The 24,618-nt window shown below is 42.7% G+C and overlaps 1 protein-coding gene and 1 non-coding gene across 2 annotated transcripts in view; both read left to right on the top strand.

The window, feature by feature from the left end:
• The window catches only part of Vat1l (vesicle amine transport 1 like), a 157,568-nt gene that overhangs the window by 90,488 nt on the left and 42,462 nt on the right, over positions 1 to 24,618 (top strand). The gene's annotated exons all lie outside the window — the stretch shown is intronic.
• Positions 9,425 to 9,486, top strand: LOC119802357. Its single transcript, XR_005283376.1, has one exon. It is a non-coding gene; the product is annotated as a U7 small nuclear RNA (small nuclear RNA).

The raw sequence follows: 24,618 nt of genomic DNA on the forward strand, positions 1-24,618 counted from the left end.
TGACATATCAAAGATCAGAGGTTACTAGGCAAGGTGTCAAGCAAGGAGCAATTAAAATAAAACCAAACCAATGTCTACTTCCAAATCTCTAATCTTTGAATATGCTACCCCATATGACAAAGGCACCTTGTAGATGGGATTAAAGACTTCAAAATGACTCTGTATTGCCCAGTTAGCTCCAGTGTAGTCACAAGGGGCCTTGTAAGAAGGCATATAAGGACCAGAAAGATGGAAGGCACTTTGATACCACAGTCAGAGGAAGAAAGGTGATTTGATGTAGGACAATGAGTCCAGGAATGGGAAAAGACTATAGAAACCAGAAAGGGCAAAGACCCAGCGCCTCCAGGAGGCACACAGCTAGCTCGAGTGGTTTTACTACACAAAAGCCTTTATACCCAAATGGCTGTAAGAAGATGAGTGTGTTGGCTGAGACCCCTGCATTTTCGTGGCCATTTGTTTTAACAGAACTGGAATCTAAAGCACTAGATGTCCCAAAAGCATCCAGAGTAGGTCCCTGCTCCATAGCCGTCTCTGAACTTTGGAAGCAACTGTGCCTGAGGCCTGGATTATAACTTTATAAGAAGGAAATAAAATCAGAAGAAGAGGGTTGAAAAGAAGTGAAACCTGGGTCTCTGTGACAGCCTAGCTAAGGCCAAGGAGCTGGAGAAAGAGACAGAGGAGGCAGACACATCCATGTAGAGCAAAGCATTTCATCAGGCTAAACGCAAAATGATGGGGAGGTTGGGGGCACTGACCTTGAGAGAAGGGAGATCAGATGGGATAGTAGGAATCCCCAGCCAGGTGTGCAAGTGTCCCCATTGCTCTACCCTCGGTGGATGCCTGTACTCTGCACTTCCTTGGTCCATGCTGGAAATCTGCTCACTGCGCCCTTCCCTTTTTCTTGTCTTGCTAAAGAATTTCTGGTCATTTTAGAGATGATATAAGCTCCTCTGTCAATACCTCAACCCTGAGTTGGGAGCTTCTGCCTTCAGACCCCAGGGCCTCACCTCCCTCACCAACCCTTTCGTGGACCACTGCCTGTGAAAATGGAGAGAGCAACGGTCACTCCAATTTCTAATTGGAAAATTTAAATGGCCTAATAGACAAAGAGTGCTCAGCCTATTGTTGACACAGAAGTCCTTGATGCTGTCAAAGTGTATTGCCATTGCCACACCACTACAACAGAGTTCAGGTATCAAGGTGCCAAACAAGGAGAACTCCAGAGACTTCCAGGGCTTAGGAGCATGCCTTTTCATTGGCCCGGTGCATCATCGCCCATTCAGACCTAATCCAAACAATTCTACCAGCACCACAGGCCTCACTATATTATCCACAGCTTAACACTCCTGTTTGAAGTCCACGGGCTCAACTTGGATACATTCCTATTATGAAGAAAACAATTATCTTTTGCTTTTGCCCCTGTCACTTGGTGGAAAATATATCGTGAAGCTGGTCTTCTTTGCAAACCAGAAATCCAGTAGCCAGTTCCTGGATGCGTTTTTTTTTTTTTTAAGCTCTAGAGCTCTATTCTGCTGATGCCAATAGTTAGAAATGTTCTCTTTGCCTTTGGAGATAATAGAGAAGTCATTTTATATATCCTACTTGCAAGAGAGCAATAGAAATCATCTCTAAGTATTTTCCAAGGTATCTACCGGGGTAAGCTATGCACAAACGTTAATTGATTCACACGGCTGGATGGAAGAGCTTGCTGTGCAACAGGTGAGGCGTCCTTTGCACCCCAGCACCGACATTCACAACAGAGGATGCAAGGGTAAAGGCCACAGCCTGGCAGCTGAGTGTGCTGTGCAAAAGTTCCGCTCCCATCCTTGGGAACCCATTTACAATTCTCTGAAACTCCATAGGTTTCCTCCATTAGAAATGGAGATGCTTGGAGCTGGAGAGATGGGTCAAGAACTTGATGTGTAGCATAAGAATGAAGTTTGAACCCACATTTTTAAAAAGCCAGACACAATGATGAACTTTTAATCCCAGTGTTGGAGAAGACAGAGCAGGAGGATCCCTAAATCTTGTTGGCCAGCCTGGCTGACTGAATCAGCACACTCCAAGTTCAGTGGGTGACTCTATTTTTAAAACTAAGGTAGAGAGTGATCACACATGTCCTCTGGGAAACGGGATCAGCTGTTGCTGTTCCCATTCTTTAGAAAAATGAGGAACAGGGAAATAAAGTATTGGAGGGTAACAGCTAGAAAGTAGGAGGGTTGAATTGAACAAAACAATCTGTTGATTCAACAGCTTATACTATTTATTTAGGGGTTTGCCCACAGATAGGAACATGTCTCGCATGAATAGAGGGCTTTGCAATTAAAATTCAATTCGTTATAGATTCCGGGAATTAGGAAATAATTAAAAACAAAAAAACTGTGATAATTATAGGAACACAACAGTATTTCCACTTCTTTGGTGTGTGCTGTGTGTGTGTGTGTGTGTGTGTGTGTGTGTTTCTACATACTTGTCCACATACATGCACATGGAGGTCAAATGTAAGGAAGAGATTTCTGCAGGTGGGCATGACCCAATTAGCCTGATTCTATAGCTAAAAACTGTCAGGGACCATAGTCCTAAAAGATAGCACCTCTTCAGACCCTGAATAGCTGACCCCCCTGCACGGGTACAAAAACCTAGCAGGCAAGAGGGAAAGAACAATTCAACACATAATTTATGGATCCAAAAGGATGGGAAAGTACTATAGTGCTATGGAGTATAAAAGGCTGAAGAGACACACTTTGGTGTCTGAATTCAAAGGGAAGATTCAGGACTAGGTCTCCATCTACCTTCTTCTAAGTCCTGTCTCTAGTTCCCTTGTTCTTACCTGGGCTTCGCTCTGTCCTCTATAAAATGAAGATAATGGTTGTGTCTTCTCAGTGGAGATGCTGTAGTAATGTCCAGAGGTGATGAGTATAATGTTCCTGGGGCCTTCGCCCTCCAGAAGGGAGGAATGGGAACACAGCTTTCTCTGACGCTGCAGTTGGCCCTTGTGTGGCAGTTTCCTCTGAGGTGCCACCATGGGACCATGGGTGCTCCTGCCTTATGTTGCTCAGTTGTTGCCAGAGGCATCTGTGGATCCGCGCTGGGAACAGGAGCTCCTTGCAGCACACATGATAAACACATGCTGCTGTTTGCCTTTCTCCTCCCTCAACCAGCCAGTCTTTGATTACTAAATCGTCAGCTTATTTGGGGAGGCTCTGCCAGGAAAGTGCCATGTGTCTGTTAGTCATTTAATAAGCTGTAAATGAGCAGCTTCCCACCAAGTCTTGGAGGGATGGTAAAGTAACAGGAGCGGGCTGAAATTTGATGCTGGCCCCGAGCCTGCACAATGCTGAGTCCTTAAATACATTAACTTTGTCTGATGCATGTGGTCCCATTAGGAAAAAAAAAAAAAAAAAACAATTCTTTATCCCATTTTACTGGCAAGAAAGCAAAGAGAGAGGCTTATAAGACCTGGTTAAGGTCACTCTGCAGAGTAGTAGAGACAAAACGTGACTCTCAGGTTCACTGTCTCCTGAGGCTGTGCTCCTAACCAGAACACAGATCCCTTCTAAGAGTAAGGATGCCTTTGTCCTGAGCCCTTCTCTCTGATTCTCCCAAATCCTTTATTATTGAAACATCCTGGCTCAGGGCTGTTTGGAAGGGAGAGAGAATGGCTTTCATGACCCTGGCTCATCAGCTCCTAATTTCACTAATTGCAGAGGACTTTTTATCCTAAACCTTGGTTTTTGCATCTGTGAAATGGGAATAACCCTTGCTCTCCCTGTGTGTTCTAAAGCCTTTTGCAATCAATATACAAGTTGTTGACAGGGTGCTGGAGGATATCAGCCAAAATGTGGGGCAGGTGAGATGACTCAGCCGGAGGACAAAAGCATGTAGAGCAGGTGGGGTGACTCAGCAGCTAAGGGCAACAGCTGGTTGCCAAACCTGATGCCTGAGTTCAAGCCCTAGGATCCACAAGGTGGAAGGTGAGAACTGACTCCCACTAGATGTCTCTGACTTCCATGTACCTTAAAAATGAGCGTTCACATGCGTGCGCACCCCCCCACACACACACACGAAAGAGAGAGAGAGAGAGAGAGAGAGAGAGAGAGAGAGAGAGAGAGAGAGGCACACAAAACAGTGTTAAAAAGAAAAATTGAAAACTACAGCAGGTTCTTGAGAAAACCTCTCCCACTTCTCTTTCAAATGTCTCATTTTGATGGTTTCCCTAGAAACCTCACATCCATATGTTCACTCAGCAGGGAGCAAGTAGATGAGGACAGGGACATGAAGATGAACTCTGAAGGCTGTGACTAGGAGGTCCAGCCTAGTGACTCACCTTAGCCCCCTGTGGCTGCAGGAGCTAAGCCTGCATTCCAGATGAGACAGGGACGGTGGAGATGAGAGCTGACGCCTCAGCCAAATTTGCTTCACCCCAGAGCCAGGACTTGAACCCCCATCACCCTCACCCCCTTGGCCTCACCCCCACTTACTGCAAGTCACCAGCTGCTTGCTTTTGTTTTATCTCGGGTCTTTGCTCCCCAGCTGGATATACTCCAAAGGAGAACTTTACTTTCTGAGTTCCGGTATGCATGGCTGTGCTGGAAAATGCAGAGGTCACAGTAGAGAACAGTCTCACCCTCCCTGTTCATAGCCTGTCTTTTGTAGAGATGAAGGCCCACAGTGAACCCGTAGAGACAGCAGGACAAGTGTTACAGATTTCCATTATACAGATTTTCACAAAGAGAGACGGACAAGGATGATTTATAAAGCAATTGAATTTAAGGTCATTTTATTCTGGATAGTGTGTGTGTGTGTGTGTGTGTGTGTGTGTGTGTGTGTGTGTATACATGCAAGTGTGCATGTGCTCTGCTTTTGTGGCTACTTTCCTTTTTCCCTCACCACCATTTTTTGCAGCTTAAAGAATAGCATGTAAATACTATAAAACTACAACGACCAGCATTTAGCAAATACTTTCAAAAAGCATTAGAGATCACCCAGAATTGCACCATCCTAAAGAAAACAAGTTCTTGTTTCAATGGAGCCCACTCCCGTCTTTATTACCGTACATACATTTTTATGATTCTTTCCCCCTCCCACCATGGCTTGAACTGTGGGTGCCCGGGTCTTCTGCTGAGTCTGTATGAGCAATTTAAGAGTCTGCCATGATGCCACAGAAGGGACATGGGGTCACAACTCAGTGTTGTGTTTGCTTTGGACTAGCATTGTCAATAGAGCAAGGGGAGGACCTAGATTTATCGCTAAGGTCATAGCTGCGGGAGAACTAGACAATAATATAAGGACTTGGGTTGAAGAGCATATAGGAAGAGCAGAGCCGAAAGGGTTGGGGGTGGGGCTGGAGTTGTGACATTGAGAGCCTGGAGCAAGCTTGTGCCTTCCTTTGCAGCTTACCTGTGGTTTACAAATGATGGTGCATTTTCTCTTTTTAGGCCTTTATAGTCCAAGAGTCATTTAGAATAATTGTCACTTAAATTCTATCAAATGCCTGGCTTGGATCTGCTGACCAGTTCCCTAATCCAAGCAAATGGAACGGAATCCGTTCAGACAACATAGGGCCAACTCCACAGCTTGCAAGCCATCTGAACTCCCTCCACGGCCCCTGCCATCCATCACCAATTAATCTCCGTCTTTTCCACTGGGTGCATCTTACCGCTGGATGACTCCCAGCTCAACATTCCAGGCAACATCCACTTCTACTTGGAATGGATCTATTAAACGAACCACACTGGCCATCTCCACCCCTTACCACACAAGGACAAAAGCCCGTATGTGTTCTGTACCAATGCAGCTGTGCTTAGACATGTTCAGTCCACAGTTGGTTCAGTTTGCACATATGGAACCAGGACATACAGAAGGCTGATGATATAAGTATAATCCACCAAAATTTTCTCAATTAGAAATCAAAAGCATGCACAACCATAGTTGTTACTGGTTGATGGGCCCATCATACTCCTCTCTTTCTCTCTGTGTTCTGTTCATCTAATAAAAGCAAGGGCCATGGATAAAGTTGGAAACGCATGATGGCATTCCTTTCTGTAATTAACTCCACCTGTGCGTGTCAGGGGACACCAGCAATCTGAATTATTTATATAATTTATCCTACTTCCATAATAATAACATTGTGTAATTATCTCAATAGATGCCAGGGCACTTGATGAAATTCAGCTACTATTTCTCATTTAATTGCTGGGTTTTGATTTTTTTTTTAAACAATGAGCGTGATAAATGTTCTAAAATGGAAATTAAAGCCAAGATTCTCAACAGTGCTGTATTTGGTGTAAAGGCATGAGACCCTTAAAAAAACTACACGCAGCTAAGATGGTCCTCACAAGAAGAAGCTCTGATGAATAAACAAACCCATCAAGAGATAACGAGACTGTGACGTTGCCCTGGCAATAGAATGTTACTCCTGCATGGTGGATCCTTGCTCTAAGTCTCTTTAAGAAGAATGTGTCTCTGTTCTGGGTAGATGTACCGCGCGTTTAATTGCATGTATGTCTACTAATAAAGAGAATGTGGGATGAAGCACTAAACTAGAGGGTCTTCCCTTGTAAATTTTGGGTGCAAAACCACCAGTATACCACAAGGCAGGGACACAGAAGATGTCTTCTTCTCTCCTGTGAAATCTAAGCCCTACCTTTGGTTTATACTTCTCTCTTCTTTTTTTTTTTTTTTTTTGATGTTAATCTAAGGCTTAAACATATTTGCTATGTAAATTAATTTTAGAAATAGACTTTGTAGAGAGTAGTTAGCATATATAATTCTGTATCTCTGAGCCTGGTGTTCTCTAAGAGTGAGAATTAATCTGTTCACACTTTTAGTAGCTACTAAAAATGATAGCGCTACAACCTACTGAAGACTTGCAAGCCGACCAACAGACTGACCCAAGGAATAGAAAAATTGTGGAAAAAATAAGCTCAGCTCCCAATGTCTCACAGAAAAATGGCAACAAACCATATATAGTCTTTGAGGTCCTGGTTTGTGAGACATCGGTGTGGGCACTTTTAGAAGCAATCACACGATGCCGGTTTTCAAAAAGACATTTAATGCATAGAGAGTCACAATAATACCATTCAAACCCCACTTCTGGCTGGGTAGTGGTGGTGCAGGCCTTTAATCCCAGTACTTGGAAGGCAGAGGCAGGTGGATCTCTGTGAGTTCAAGGCCAGTCTGATCTATAGAACGAGTTCCAGGACACCCAAAACTACATGAAGAAACCCTTTCTTGAAAAACCAAACCAAAACGAAACAAAACAGACCCTTCTGGGGCTACAGAATTGACTCAGCAGTTAGGAGCACCTAATGCTCCTGCAGGTATCCTGATTTCAGTTCCCAGCACTCACACAGAGGCTCACAACCACCTGTAACTCCAGCCCCAGGAATGTCCTCTTCTGACTTCTGTGAGCACTGTACACATGTGGTGCATATACATACATGCTAACACTCACACATGTACAAGAATATGTAAATTTTAAAAATTCTACCTCTACTTGTATTCTTTCATAGTACTCATTTTATTCCTAGTATTAATTGGTTTGTTCTTTTATCATGAATCATGCCAGCGGTTTACCAATGTGGTTTACCTAATTCATCTACCTATGTCTAGGATTTGATTGGGAGGAGGAGGAGGAGGAGGGAGGAGGAGAGGAGGAGGAGGAGGAGGGAAAGAAGAAGAAGAAGAGAAGAAGGAGAAGAAGAGAAGGAAGAGGGAGAAGAGCAAAGAGGAGAGAGGAGGAGAGGATCTCCGGAGGGAGAGGAGGAGGGAGTGGAGAGGAGGAAGGAGAGGAGGAGGAGAGTGATTGAGGCGTTCGGATGTTATTCTTGTCTTCTCTTCTCTTCCTACTTCCTCCTCCTTTCTCTTTTGAGAAATGGCCTCACTGGAACTCACTACGTAACCCAGGTTGGTCTCCAACTCACAGAGATTCACCTGACTCCACCTCTTAAATTCTTGGATTAAAGGCGTGAGCCACCACACTGAGCTTCACTTTATTCTTAATGGTTTTCACTTTTAATATTGTTCCCGGCTTATAGCTCTGTTTTCTGACTTCTTAGGCTGGCATAGCAAAAGACCATTGACTGGGTAACTTCAACAATAGCAATTTACTTCCCACAGCTCTTTCTTGATGCTGAGAGTTCAGGATTGAGGTGTCAATTTGGTACCTGATGGGTATGTTTTCTAGATTGTCCTGGCCAGTGGGACATGAACGGGAGTACGAACCTGGAAGAAAGAGGAATGAAGAGACAAGAGACAGAGAAATGGACAGCAAGTCTGTATTCTGATCAAGCTGCCAACTTTATTTTTTCTCAGGAGCATTGTATAGCAAAAAGACAGGGGGAGGGTGGGATGCTGGAATGTCATTGATCTAACTGGAATGTCAGGTCTGTCTGGAGACATCCCTAGCTGATAGGAAGAGATAAGGAAATGCTGAGGGTCTGTAAAATGTTTACAGTGGGACATGCTAATCACTTTTGGTGCCTAGGATCTGCAGGTCGCAGGCAATCTTAACTCACAGGGAGATAAGGGTTATCCTAGGCCCAGAACTTGCCCTACAAAGGCTTCTGAATAGCTTACTTAATTTGTGACTAAGATGGCTATAACCAGACTCAGGCCTTTGCTCTCAGCACTAAGTGGTTGCTTTCTCCCTGCATGTTTGTGCAGAGGGGAAAGAGGAAAATAAAGTTCTATGGTGTCTCACATTAAAGGACGCTAATGCCATCATTAGACAACTTCCCCCATGTTCTCATCCAACCTTACACACCTCCCAAAGACCCCCCCATAATAGCATTGCTCTTTGATGGCATTTACGGCTTCAACACATGGATTTGGGGAGGACACTATTATTTAATCTATAACACTTCTCAAATTCCCTCAGGAAAGACTTACATCAACTTTTCCTTCCTAATTAGTATAAGGATTTAGATCAATCTTTCTTTGTTAACTAATATCAAGACTGGAGATAAGTAAATGTGATTTAAATATTATTTAGCTATATAGGCTACCCTTCACTTATTTTTAAGATACTGTTCTTTTTCAATTTATATATCATTACCTGTCATTTTTTTTTACTAACTTTAAAACAGCTACCTCCACTGAGCATCTCCCTTCCACTAAACCTGGGCTCAGCACCAGAAAAATCAAAGTATTCCCCCAAAGAGAGTGGTTGCAAAGTAAGCAGAGGAACAAATAGAGCTTTTGCTCCAGTGAGGAGAGAGGCTCTTCAGAGTGACTGATGGCAAAGAAGGGAGCATCTGCTCCCTTGTGCAGTTAGAAAGACCCTGTGAGGCTATCCCCCAGTGTCAGTATGGGGGGCAGGCTTTGTTTATACAACTCTTGTCGACAGTCTATGAAGACACTTGATAACTTCTGATGCTCCAAATCTAGAAATAATTTTCTTATGGTTAAAAAACAAAACAAGGAGTGTTACAGCTCTTTTAGAATTTGTCTAGCAGGTTTTCTGGCTCTTGCCGGAAAACCCCTCCAAAAAAAAAAAAAAAAAAAAAAAAAAAAAAAAAAAAAAAAAACAAGGTGGAGGAAGGAAAGGAGGGCACTGGTAGACGCTACTCACCATCACTGGAAGGAGAAATTGAAGACAGAGGCACATCAGGAAAGATAAAGTAAACCTGATGTTACTTTTTCTGCCAAGATTCTAACCTTATAGGTTTCTGCACTTAAAAATCTGACAAGGAGGGCTACTCAGATAATTCCTGCAAAAACCGTGAAAGGTAAATATGGGATCCTTCTGCCTACCCTGTGGAGTTTATTTTTCAGTTCAGGTCTGTGTTTCTGTCTTTTTCTGCTTCTGGTTTCTGTGTGGCAGCCATTTTCTCAGCGTCTGCTGCTATCCTATTATATATATATATATATATATATATATATATATATATATATATATATATACATACACATACATACATACACACACATGGTTGACTTTCTTTGTCCAGGCCTTCAGGCTTCCGTGCATCATAATTCCCTGCTTGTAGCATTACATGCTGTTTAGGTTTCTCTGTACCAATATCCACCCTCAATGCTTTGGAGCAGCGGCTCGCCCATGTTTGTGCTCCCTTCAATGTTGTTATAGGTATGTCACAAGCCTCTGGTGAGCGAAAGACACTTCGGTACTTTTTTGAAAGATCATCACTAAAAGTTGTCAGCAGTGCTGGCCTCTACTTCTCTCCCCTGCAGTCCCTTTTGTTTGTTTCTACTTAGGAGATACGGGCTCTGTTATCAGCTACTGTTCATATCTCTAGGACAAAACAATGCCTGACGACAACAACAGGAGAGAAGGGTTTGCCCTAGCTCACAGTTGCAGGGGATTTAGTCCATCGCAGAGAGGAAGACATAGTGGAGCAACTTGGCCCAGGACATCTGGAGCTTGCAGTAGCAGGTGTTCACATAAAAGGTAGCCAGGAAACAGAGAGCTTGGACCAGAGCCAGAAGCAAGTATCATTCAAGGTCTGCTCCCCCAGCGACCCACTTCTGCTATGCAACAGTCCCCAAAGTTCCACAAAGTCCTCAACAGTACAGCTGGATAGAAACAAAATGTTCAAAAACAATCAAGCCCTAGAAACAAAATGTTCAAATGTTCAAACAATCAAGCCCATGAAGAACATTTCATAGTCACAACAGACTTACTTTTGCTAAAGTCTTACTTTAATTCCTTAATTTGTATTGCTAAATTTTTCCCTTTATATCACACATTACCTGTTGCATGGTTTGGACTCACATCCGTAATTCATTTCTCCACCCGCAGTTAGTATATAATGACTCTTAGTGTGCTAAAGATGTATTTAAAGTACTTCCTTAATTTACTCATCTAAATTTTATTAGTACCTCGTCTGGGTAAGGTAAGGGAGACGAGGCCCCACCAATGTCCCAGTGTGGAACTCATAGAGGGAGAGAAAATTGATGTGTTGATCCATCAATTAATTACTTTACAATGTGATGAGTGCTTCCAAAGATTCCTCATGGGCGCAAGGCATGATTGGTCTTGGGAGACCAGACAAGGCTTTCTTTTTTTAAAAAAATATTTATATGGTTTATTTAACTTTATTTCATGTGCATTGGTGTGAAGGTGTCAGATCCCCTGCAACTGATCCTCACAACTTCAGACAGTTGTGAGCTGCCATCTGGTTGCTGGGAATTGAATTCCAGGTCCTCTGGAAGAGCAGTCAGTGCTCTCAACCACTGAGCCATCTCTCCAGCACCCCCTCCCCCAGACAAGGCTTTCAGCACATCACAATGGCTAATTGTTAACTATAGGCCACTTCCTGATTATCAGTTATTAATACAACAGGACAGCCCTGAGACTGACATACAAATGTCAACAGATTCATCTTTAGGGTGTGTTTCGCCTGGAATGCAGACAGCCTGCAAGAATTCATTTAGACAATTATCCCAGAGCAAAAGAGGGAGGTAGAAGGAGGATATTCAGAAAAGGCTATGTTTTCAGAGGTAGCTCCTGCTGTGAGTGGCAAGGGCTTGATCCCAGTCCCTGGGGAGACATCTCAGAACTGTCTTCCAGGAAAACCAGAACAAGGAGCATTTGTTATTAAATGTTACTCCCCCTGAGCCAAAGGTGACCCCACAGGCACTAATTCTCTGCCTTTCTGGCCAAACTCTATGTTGAATAGGTCCCAATAGCAGTAGTTGCTTCCAAGATAGTGGGTTGGGTTGAATTTCCTTTAGCAGACGCAGTATAGAAACCTATGAAGATAGTTGCCCCTAGTGGGAGGCAGCAGAGAAAACTCCCAAGTATAAATACACACAGGGGTATGCTAATAACTGATTTAACGTAGGGCCCTTAGAAAGAGAGTCGTACTTGCCAATTCCCCTGGTGTAAATGCCCTTACCACTATGTCACTGAAAACACAGGACCGGGAAAGTATGCAAGCCGTCACTTCTCAGAGCTCACACATACCCAGTTCCGTAGGACTGGCTGATAATCTGATCTCTCTGGTGGTGGATTGGACCAGACATACGGCTCGCTTTCACTAGTCTCCTGTATGCAGAAATCCCAGTTATATACTGGTACAATATGACCAGAGGAAACAACCTTAAGACACTCCGGAAGGTTTCCATGAGGTCTTACTATAAAAATGAACATGAACGTAGACCCTCTCTCCCTGGCACCGGCCTTCAGGCTTCCCTGAAGGTCCATTTGTCTTTGGCCTGTGTGTCTTGGGAAACATCCTTGTGCCTCTAGTCCCTGCTTTGTATTCTCAGCAGTATGTCCTCGCAACAAAGAGACATAATTGAATGTTTACTTTTCATATTTTTTTCAGCAAGCTATAAGCTTCCCAAAGGCAGGGACAGACATGGTGTTTAATTTCATACTCACAGGCTAATTTGCTAGTTTGGTACATGAAACCTCCTCCCTTCTCCCTCTGTTTTGCTGAGTGATGCCAAATACAGTAATACCTTCAAGCAGAACAGCTTAGGTCCCCCCCAAAGCAAAAATTCATGTCCATGTTTTTCACCATCAATGATCTTAATACCTGCTTAAGGAGAGTAGAAGCAAAGAAGTAAACAGTATTATCTATTTTTATTTCACAAGAAGCAGGCACAGCATAGTAAGAAATTGACCAAAGCCATCTGGTAAGATGTACAAGATGAGGAAATAAGTTATACTTAAATCTTGCTTTAAAATCAGGTTGTAGCAATTTAGAGTCACCTAGGAGACACGCCTCTGGCTATGCCTGCAGCAGTGTTTCCAGAGAAGCATTACTAGAGAAGGGAGATCCATCCTGAATGGGGAAGAACTATCACATGATCTGAGTCCCTAGACTGAGTGTAAAGGAGGAAACACTAGCATTGCTCTCTTCTTACTGTCTGTAAAAGCAGTATGACCAGACAGATGCCTCTCTCTCCCATCACCACGGCTTATGTGCAGTAATGGACTGCACCTTTAAACTGTGAGCCAAAACAAAGACCTTTCCTTCTTTAGGTTGCTTTTGTCTGATAATTTGTCGCAGCAACAGGAAAGTAACTAAATCAATGGAGTTCAGCAGCTTCTCCAAGACCACTTGCTCAGTGGAGAAGCTGGCTTCTGAACACACATCACTGGAAACGGGCATATCCCCATGCTTGCCTTTGTCTCCGTCCTTTATCCTAGTCCTTCTTTCCTTCCCTCAGTGATCCTTAGAGTAGTTCTGATGCAAACGTCACAGACTGTCTTGGGACAGTCTGGTTACAACTGGAAGAAGACAGAGTCGCTGAGTCGCTATAATTTATACAAGTAGAAATGAGCAGGAGTCGGACAAGACAATATCTAACCTTATGTCTAGAGAGAAATGTTGAGATCCTAGTAGTACTGCATTTGGAGGTGAGGACAAGTGAGGTGAAAATCCCCAAGAACCAGCCTTTGGCCCTCATGGGGGTACCCGGATTTCCTCTCTGTCCAGGGGTCACTTTTCATCATCGTTTACTGGGGAGATGTCAGAGAGCTGCCTGATTTTTGTGAGCTCTTTGGCCATCTGCCCTTCTGAAACCATAGCTGCTCACTCACAGGGCGAGCAGTCAGAGGCTCTCACTGCAGCCCAGTCGCATGGAAGACATGGGATTACAGAGCAGAGGCACCGCTGTTCTAAAAGGGCCTCCTACCAGCTCTAAGTGTAGATTGCTCAATAGGCGGAGATTCTGTGAGGCAGTCATCCACTGGAGCTATTGTATTAAATACTAAATTATGTAAAGCTGTCATTTAAAATGGTTACTGAAATCAGAGGTAGCTAATATTTAAAACCCATTAGTCCTTCGTCTTTACTTGATTAGATAGGCTCTTAAGTTTATTTGCTTTATTTTGTCTTTTCAGTGGGAGTATAATTAACGGTGAGCTACTTCATATGCACCTACACCTTGATGGCATTTTTTTAACCCATGGAAAATGGCAAATACGACAATCAAAGCTTGATTTAGTATTTAGTAGTTTAATAGGCTTTGGAAAGTACCAACAGTTTGAGGAAATAGCTCAGTGGTAAAGCACTTGCTCAGCGTGTGGAAGGCCTTGGGTTCAATCCCCAGGACTGTCAAAAACAGAAACGGCAAAGAAGGAAATGTGAATAATGCAAATTAATCTTTAAAGGCTGTCTTGCTAAGCGATGAAGCTGAGATTCATTTATTAATAGAACTTGCTTGAGAGTAAGAAGTAGCTTTACTGTAGATCAGATATAAATCACATAATGCATTGAACTGCAGCAAGTTCCCCGTATAAGGAGGAATTGGATTGGAATGCAGCTCAGTTTGTCAAATCAAGGTTGGATGATGCCCATGGGTTGGCTACAGATCAAAGAGTTTGGCAAAAATCAACCAACGCGTCCTCTGAGAACAAATCAACTACCGCAGACTCGACCGGAGTGCTGTGTGTTGTGTTCATATTTGTAAATTGTCAAACACACATTTTCCAAGCCAGTAAAATTTATCACAAACTTATGTATATACATATAGGACCCTTTGGCTCCCAGAAAGTCAGTCGTTCAACATTTACTAGTGCATCACTGCCTGTGATCATGATCCTGAGAACTATTCAAATCTATTTAGGGGTGTGGAGGGGAGAAGTAACATTCATACGAAAATAGATTCTTTTTGTTGTGTGTAAAATATTGTTTAACGTGTGGAAAGATTACAAAAATGTCAGGTAGGTAGTAGACCCAGGCCAGAATCTTCAAGGGGTAGATACATTCTCAAGGGGTCACTAAGAAAGGCTCTGAATTTGACTGGATTTTGAGCTATATAGTCAGTTGTGGGTCAGCCTGAATATCATAATGAGGCCTGAGTAGAAAAAAATCAGATATATGGATGAATAGATAGACAGATAGGTATAGGTATATAGACAGACAGACAGACAGATAGATGAATACGTGCATACATACATACATAGAGATATAGATATAGGTATAGGTGTATACATATACATATCTCATATATGAATGGAAGTGTTTTATAATTGAGGATTTTTATATTTTTATAACTTGTGGAACTGTTGACCAAGAAATAGCAAGGCTCTGAAAGAATCTACAATGAAGATGATACATCTGTTTTTTTTTAAGTGTGCTGCCAAAAAAGATCTTTCTTATGTTGCATTGATTTTTGCCCATTTTCAAACAAGTCAGTCATATTTTCTGAGAAACCTCTTATCACTTCCCCCATTTTGTGGTTGCCATCCTGAGCAAAGAACACCCCCTTGATCGGTGGTGATTGATCTCCCAGCAACATTACTCATTCCCACAGAACATCTGGGCCACACAGGAATGCTAAGACACCCTGCTTTGATTTAAAAGAAATCAGCTTTGAGCATCCATCAGTGACTCAAAGTTTATAAGCCAACCACCAGAGCTTGAAGGGCTTAGATGAGAGATACTGTTGAAGAATCTACCCCCTTGGCTTAATGGAGACCTCAAAATAGAATCTAAGTCTCTCAGGTCCTATTGAAGCATCGCTATCTTAATGAAGGGCCAATTTGGAAGGCAGAGAAAAGAAAGGGGGACAGGAGGAGAGGAAAGTTAAGCTCATCTTCTTAGCTAGATGAGATACCAGGAGAGAAAGAGAAATAAAAAATGAAGGGGTTCTTAGTCCTCTTGAACTCCTGAGATCTCGCTGTTACCTTGGAAGGTATATCTGTGATTTATAATTTCAAAGATACTAGCTTTTTATTAAAGTATTATCTCTCATCATCTCACCTTTAATATTGGAAAATAAAAATTACTAGAGGGACTCGGGTCCCATGACAAATTTAACAGAAATAATTAAATTCAACCTATTTCAGTCCCAGGGATCTCTATTCAGCCTCAAATCATTGCGATTATGAAGGCACTTTCCAACAGAGTTCAGAGACTAAGCGATGCTGTGGTTTGGCTTGTCCATGGCTTCCATTAACACAGGGCTACAGATAAGGCTACTGAGAGAGTCAGGAAGATTGATACAGGCTGAACCAGATTTCTGTTTGTCTAAGCCAAAGACTGTCCCATCAAGCCCCTTGCCACTTTGTCTGCAATGAGTTTCTCTGAAAGTAGAAGGGATTGTTACAAAGTATGCTGTTTTAGTGAGTTTTCTATCACTGTCATAAAACACCATGGCCAAGGCAGCTTATAAGAGTGTTAAGTGAACTTTTGGTTTCAGAAGGTTAAGAGTCCATGATGGTGGAACAAAGGCGTGACTGTAGGACCAGCTGAGAGCTCACATCTTTATCCACAAGCACAGGTAGAGAGCCAATTGGGAATGGCATGAGGTTTTGAAACTTCAAAGCTTACCTCCAGTACCCTCCTCCTCCAACAAGACCATGCCTCCTAATTCTTCTGAAACAGTTTCACTAACCAGGAGCCAAATATCCAAACATAGGAATATTTGGGGCCATTCTCATTTAAACTATTATTAGTTACTTTTTTCCTTACTGGAACAGAACATCTCTCAGACACAAGTTCAGGTTTAAAGAGGGTACAATTTCTTCATGGTAAAAAGGCACGGTGGTGGGAGGTGGTCCCCACATCTCGGCAGATAAGGAGCTCAAGCTGGAAGTGAGATCAGGCTACAAAATACTCAGAGCCTACCTCTCAGTGATCCATTTAATCCATTGAGGCTCTGTTGCAGGAGCTCCTTCTGCTCCTTCAGCCAATAGCTGCTGAGATACGAGCCCATTGAGGCATGGTCTCTCCTTCTTTTAAAAAGCAGCCAACAGCCCTCTGAGCAATCAGGAAGGGAGCCTAGTCGCTGGAAGCGGAGCAGGAAGCCAGAGAGCGAGCGGAGGGCAGTTGCTGCTTTTTTAAAGGAGAGACCATGCCTCAATGGGCTGGTATCTCAGCAGCTATTGGCTGAAGGAGCGGAAGGAGCTCCCGCAACAAGGCTCCACCTCCTAAAGGTTCCACAATCTCCCCCAAAAAAAGTGCCATCGGGAGGAGAACATGTGTTCAAACACATGAGCTTGTGGAGGACATTTCATGTTCAAGCCATGACATACACTAGGTAACTGAGAGATTTGCCTTGCATTTGAGGTGATCTGCGGGTTGAAAGAATGCCAAACTCCTACAGTTCCTCCATGTCTTTGGTGGTGGAACCCCAAGTGGTAGACATCAACTGATGGCCAATGAAGACTTGTCTGTGCTGCCCCTTCCCATCACCTGAGGAAAACCCTGATTATTTGGCATCCACATTTGGTGGCAAAATAGGAAAATAGTTCCATTAACCTAAATTCTCTCTCTCGGTCTTAGTCGGGTTTCTATCGCCGTGAGAAAACAGTGTGACAGAAAAGAAACTTGGAGAGGAAAGGGTTTGTTCCGGCTTACAAAGCTTGAGTCGCAATCTGGCATCAAAAGAAATCAGAGCAGGTACTCAAGGCAGGGACATGGAGGCAGGGGATGATGTAGAGACCTTGGAGAAATATTGCTTACTGACTCGTTCCTCGTAGTCTACTTAACCGACCTTTTTGTAGCACCCAGGATCAGCAGCCCAGGGGTGGCACCACCCACAGTGAGCTAAACTTTCCAATCATCAGTCAGAAATATTCACCACAGGATTTCCCGTAGGCCAATCTGATGAGGGCATTTTCTCAATTGATGTTCCCTCGACCAAGACAACTCTAGTTTATATCAAGTTGATATAATACTAGCCAGCATACTATCAAAAAACACACTTTGGAGAAATTCATGTTAGTGTGTGAATGGCAGCTACAGGAATGTGAAGCAAAGGCATGAAGCAATATGATAATTGGCTCAAAAGAAAAAAACAGGGTTTCCTCACTAACCTCATGCCATCTGGCCCAACAAGTTCATTATTATTCTGTGGTTTCAGAGGCCAGCCAAAGGTGACACAGTGGGCCCAATAAACTTAATATGATTTGGTGACTGAGAAACATCTTTCTCGTGATGTCCCAATTAATGCTATTGGCATCCATGCAGGAAGTCAAGAATGATGATAGTTCTCCTCCTCAAGCACATAATTCAATCCCTAAGTTCTTCATTCTTCCCTCTGAATGTTTCATAAAGCTAGTCCTCTCTTGTCATCCCTCAGAAGCTGGAGTAATTGCCTTGGTCATTTTCCTTGCTAGACTTTTTGTAGACAGCTTGTCTCCTTGTTTCCTGTGCCCTGTCATTGTTGTAAGAAGGCTGCTTGCTCACTTGTTCATTTCCTGGCTGCCCAGACTCCTAGATAACCACATAGAAATTATATTATTTGCAATACTGTTTGGCTAATAGCTTAAATGTATTTCTGGCTAACTCTTATATCTTAAACTAATCCATCTCCATTAATCTGTGTATCGCCATGTGGCCGTGGCTTACCAGCAAAGTTTCAGCATGTTTGTCTCTGGCAGCGGCTCTATGGCTTCTCCTGACTCTGCTTCTATCTCCCAGCATTCATTTTAGGTTTTCTCACCTAGTTCTTTCTGCTCTACCCTATCACAGGTCCAAAACATCTTCTTTATTAAGCAATGCTATTCACAGCATACAGAGGGGAATCCCACATCACCTCTCCTTTTCTGTCTAAATAAAAAGGAAGGTTTTAATTTTAACATAGTAAAATTATATATAACAAAACAGGTATCATGCAAGAATAATGGTTACAATATTTATATGTACTTTATCATTTATCATATCTAAGGAAAGTTATAATTATAACTATCTATTGTTCAACTCCATCAAAGACTCCAGAAGGATATAATATTACCTAAGTAAACAGGAAGTACATTGTAAGCAACTTCCAAAACTCTAGAATTGACAGAGACATCTTGCTGCCTGGACAGTCTATATTGGCAGTTTGTCAGTAACTTTTCTGACAGACTCTTTACCATCTCACCTTTAGGTAAGTTCAGCAGTCATTTCTCTGTGGGTCCTGCATGTCCAGTTCATATAACATAGCAACAAGCAGTCCAGGCAAGAGCAGTTCCTTGCCCAAATGGCTAACAAATTCCATGAGGAGCCTCTTCAATGCCCATCTTTCTCTTGAAGTAATTGGTTCTGCCAGAAGCAGATGTGTCTCAGTCTCATGAAAATTCCTGTTATTAAAATATTTTAAATACCATATTCTAAAGGTCTCTGAAAGATTTGAAGAATACCAATTTAACTGAAATATATCTCTATATATCTAGAAAACCTAACATTACTAGAAGTTTGACTCTAATAGATGATTATCTATTAACCTATATTTCTTATATACATTACATTTTTAAATGAGCTGCACAAACACAATACGTTAATCAAGAGCAGAAATACATATACACAGTATAACAAAATTGACCTTAAGTTTGTATCAATAAACCAAAATCCATACCAATGTAAATCTCTATAGCATATCCCTCTTTAAATATAAACAAACATTTATAGACAATATTTGGGAATGTGGGCATTGTTCTCTCCAAACTGCTTCCTACTTTATGTTGGACAAAGTATTTTGGGGGGTGTACACGGTGACCTTTCTTCTCTCTCCAAAGCCTACATACATTTATCTAACACTGTGACTCATTTAGAGTTCTTTTATGTCAGAATCTGTCCTATTGTGAATCTGCAATTCTTTTCTGCCCAGGAGGTTTTCTTCTTAAAAACTTACATGGCATCATTGCTAGAATTAATATGGCCCTGACTGCTTACTCCGCTCAGTCCAACATGGCAGAAGTTTGTTTACTGCCTCTGAGATTACCAGGTGGGAGCCATCCTCACCACCTCAGCTCTGATAACCAGTTGGCCCATGCTGCCACCAAATAACTTGCAGCATGCTGCCCACAAATCCCATTCAAGTGCTTGGCCTCCTGAAAGAGCCAGAGTTTGCCCTGGCAGCACAGCCCAGAAATCGCCATTTCAAAGCTGCAATTTTTGCTGCTACTACTGAGTCAGGAAACATTCTCTTCAAGGAACTGTGCATCTGCTTGCTTCTAGCAAACAAAGCCCACCTGAGAAAATGCTTAACTTTGTTTTGTATATGTGTCTAGAATTCCTTTTTAAGCTTTCTCGGGTTTTACATGGATTTAGTCGACCATGTTGGCACACCAGTTTGTTGTATAAGGCCAAACAGCTTTTTTATAACCCATATCTAGTAATCTGTGTATCACCAAATGGCTGTGGCTTACCTGGTAAAGTTCTGGCATGTCTGTCTCTGGCAGCAGCTCCATGGCTTCTTCTCATTCTGCCTCCTTGCATGGAGTTGCCGCCAGAGACAGACATGCCGAAACTTTGCCTATAAGCTACCGCCACATGGCAATACACAGATTAATGGATATGGGTTAAATTAATATGTAAGAGTTAGCCAATAAGAAGCTAGAGCTAATAGGCCAAGCAGTGATTTAATTAATACAGTTTCTATGTGGTTATTTCGGGAGTCTGGGCAGCCGGGAAATGAACAAGCAGCCTTCCTACAACATTGTCATGGCCTCTGCTCTTCTTGTCTTGCTTTGACCAATACTAAAATGTCAGATCCTAGAACTAGCTGGGAGCCTAAGTGATACCCATGGTGCCCTTGGCTGTCTTTTCTACCTGACGACAGGTAGAAAAGGTCTTCCAATCATTTCTCAAGACCTACTTCCCTTCATGAAAATGAAGGTTTAAAAGTGGGGAGAAATGCATCAATCCTCCCAACTGAGCATGTCTGTCTTTTCTTACTTTATCCATCACAGGATCCTTCCCTCATTTATCTTGGGATTTAAAATGTGTGTGTTCCTGGTTAATGTTTGTTCACTAGAATAATTCTCTCCCTCCCTCCCTTCCTCCCTCTCTCCCTCCCTCTCTCCTTCCATCCCTCCTCCCCCTCTCTCACACACACACACATACACACACACACACACACACACACACACACACACGTGAGATTAGACTGATGGTTAAAATTAAGTTGCTCAGAAGGCAGGAACCATCCATCATTCCTATCACTCCTTCCTATCTAGCTTATTCCTTATTCAAGAGTGTCTCAGCTAGATAAGCAATTCTAAGGTGTCTATCTTCCCTTTTACTCTAAAATGCTCTGCTATGGGGAGATGGAAGGAAGTTATTAAAAACAGCTAACTAACAGTGAAAGACTGTAAGTCCCTCAGGAGTTTTTAAGGTTGGGGTATGTACATTCATAAGTAGTGTGAATGTGTATGCACATGTGTGTTGTGTGTACACATGTTCCCATATACTTGTGTGCATGTGTGTGTTGGAATACTTCATCTGAAGCCTGGACATATGTGGAAAAAACAGAAATCCTTTTGTGTCCCCTGATTTTTGAACCACACAGGTCCCTCGGTGATGGGTGTTGTACCTAGACTGGGATGATGTTTTGATGGGGAAGATTAGTTGAAACAAAACATTTTCCAATTAGCAGAAATAGAGGCTGGAGCTGGAATGTGAGCTGTTCTGTGACAGCGTTGCCAGGCAGCCTGTGTAAAATTAATGAGAAGTGGAGATATGAAGAACTTTTAAACACCTCCCTTCCCTGGCTTCACAGGGCTGAGGAGGATGAATATAATACTATGAAGTGGAAATTACCCCATGTCTTCGCATGGGTTTGCATTGCCTTCTCTGGTCCATTTGTTTTTACTAATGTTATATGCACTAAAGTGAGTCTGTAGTAAAATAGAGAAAGGTAATTGTGTGAGGGAAAAGAATAGCCATCAAAACTAAATCTTCTGGGTGTGCAAACCAAGAGACTGCAGTGAGAGCCCAGCAAGCAAGGGATACCTAGAGTGATGGCAAATCTTCATGGCCAACCTGACTAGCTTTAGCATCACCTAAAGAAACCCACCTCTAGGTTTACGTAGAAGGATGTTTCCAGAAAAACTTAACTGCAAGTGGGAGACACATGCTGAATATGACCAGTGTCATCTCTCGGGCTGAGTGAAAAGGAGGTAGTAACTGAAGCCTAGTTTCCATGTTCCTGCTTCCTGCTGTGGACCCAGCATGACCCCCTGCCTCACACTCCCCTACCTCCTTGAACTGCAAGCCAGTATAAGCCAAATGCCTCCTCCTTAATCACAGCAATGGGAAAGTCACCAATAAGCTGGTATTGCTAAAATAGACAACTATATGTCATCTAACGGAAAAGCAAACCATACCCACACAGAGCCGAAACTCTAGAAGGGAAAGCAAGGTAGTTGCTGCCCAAATTCAGTTCTAGTCAAACAAGACTTCATTTAGTTCCAGAGAACTTGGATTTCTACAAAATTTTAGCCACCCTAAATCCTGATTGCTTCCTGTTGGATGTAGTGTGGCATGTGGAGGTTAGAGGTGGAGGGAACCAGTAGGGAGGCAGAGTCCTTAGAAATGCTAGAAGCAACAGCCTGAGGAAAGGAAGAGGAGGAAGCAGGCAAGACTTTGAAAATGCCATGTTAGAGATTCACCAAGACAGAGCTGGTGATGGCAACAAGTGACTCCACACACATCACTGAGACTTGAAGGCACCCACTGAATTACACTCAGAAGTGTCTAAATGTGTGGGTGTATATGCATGATGTGTCTATGTATTGCATGTATATGAATATATATATAATACATAAAGTGCATGCAGGTACATAGTGTATGCAAAGATACATTCACCCCATTTGGTGAATTCAAAGTTAGCGCATTTTTCCATTGGTCTGCATTGGCAAGATCAGTCATCTGTTCCATCTCCTGCCATTTTTGATGCTGAAAGTGACCATCGGAAATCCATGCAATGAAGGATGCCCAGGTCAAATCTTCTCTGGGGGGAGACAAAAAGGACTGTCATTGATGCTAAGTGTCCCCAGACTTAGCAAGGAAGCAAGCTAGGCTTCTTACTCTTCCCCAACTGGTGCAAGTTAGAACCAAAGAATGCACTCTGATTGACCATGGAGTTGTTTTTTTATGACTAGTGTGTTGGTGATTCTCTGTCCTGCAATAAGAGATGCTGCTATAGAATCCCTGGAGTATCTCACAGTGGGGGTGAGAGGTGTCTGTAAATGTTATCTACAAGGACCCAAGAAAGAAAGACACACAGCAGGAAAGAGAACTCTTTCTCCCAAGGAAATTATTGTTTCCCTCTTCTGGAGACCATGAACTCTGTAATGAATTATGCTTCCTGCTCTGGTTGCTTTCTGTTGCTGCAACAAACACCATGACCAAAGGCAACTAAGGGGGAAGGGAGTTTGTTTTAGTTTACAGGTTATAGTCTATCATGGGAGAATCCACGACAGGAACTAAAACAGGAACTTAGAAGCAGTCATTACCTCTGACATCAGAATGTATTTAATAGCTAGCACAGTACAATAGCAGCTATAGAGGAATCCTGCTTGCTGGCTCACTCACTGGCTCCTTCTGGTTTATGCTTAGCTAGCTTTTTTGTACAGCCCAGGACCATCTGCCCAGGGAATGGTGCAGCCTACTGTGGACTGGACCCTCCCACATCAATTAATAAAGGCAATCTACCACAGACGTGACCACAGGTCAATGTGATCTGAGCAATTCCTCAGTTGAGATTTCCTCTCATGTGTGGCTCTGGGATATGTCCATGTTTACAGTTACATCTCACTAGGACACTTCCCCCTTCCTAAAAGAGCCAGAAACAAAAAGAGCCAGCATGGGTACTCATGGACTCATTCATGTTTCTTCTTCTTCTTCTTCTTCTTCTTCTTCTTCTTCTTCTTCTTCTTCTTCTTCTTCTTCTTCTTCTTCTTCTACTACTACTACTATTTCTTCTTCTCCTCCTCCTCCTTCTCCTCCTCCTTTCTTTTCCTCCTCTCCTTCTTCTTCCTTCTCCTCCTCCTTTTTATGGGTTAATTATTTGACATTTATTTATTTATTTTATGTACATTAGTATTTTGCCTTCATATATGTCTGTGTAAGGAAGTCAGATCCTCTGGAACAGGAGTTACAGACAGGTGTGAGCGGTCATATTGGTTCTGGAAATTGAACCTGGGGCCTCTGGTGCTCTTAACCACTGAACAATCTCTCCAACCACCTCCCTCCTTTTTTGAGACAGGGTCTTACGGTGTAGCTCTGGCCATCCCGAAACTCACTATGTAGAACAGGCTGACCATGGACTCACAAAGACCCGCTCCTAAGTGCTGAGCTTACAGGTGTACATCAACGCAGTAGGTTTATTTAGCACCTTTAAAGACGGGGAAAACGGCACCTGCACTGCCATCTTCATGAGCATGCTATGTGTGGTAAAAACATAAACAATGAATGCAGGGATGCTTTATGTACACACAGAAGCCTGTCCTAATCTGAAAGACTTAGGCTGGACTTGAGGTGTGAAAAGTTGTGACTGGACAACTCGAATTTAAGTGCTGGCTCTGTAATCTTGGCTGTTATTTATTTATTTATTTATTTATTTATTTATTCTATGTGTCTTTTACATCATGTTATCTTGATTCCGCTCATTTCCCCATCTATCCATTCACATTACTTCTCTGCCCCTGCACACCCTCCAAGTAAAACAAAATTTAAGAGAAAAATAAATAAAATAAAATAAAAAGGGAAAAACTCAAAAATCTCATCATGGATGTTGCAGTGTGACGCTGGAGTCATGCCATGTACCCCTTTGCCCATAGGTCTTTTTCTGCCAGTGTTCATCACAAAGAGTCATTGGTCTGGCTCAAGGTCTCTGGTTTCTACTCTTGGGCTCCTCCTGGATATTCTGGATATTGATGTCCTGTGTTGCGGAGATCCTGCAGCTTTGGGTGTGCCGGTCAGGTCC

The sequence above is a fragment of the Arvicola amphibius genome, chromosome 15 (assembly GCF_903992535.2).
Source record: "Arvicola amphibius chromosome 15, mArvAmp1.2, whole genome shotgun sequence".
NCBI classification, from domain to species: domain Eukaryota; kingdom Metazoa; phylum Chordata; class Mammalia; order Rodentia; family Cricetidae; genus Arvicola; species Arvicola amphibius.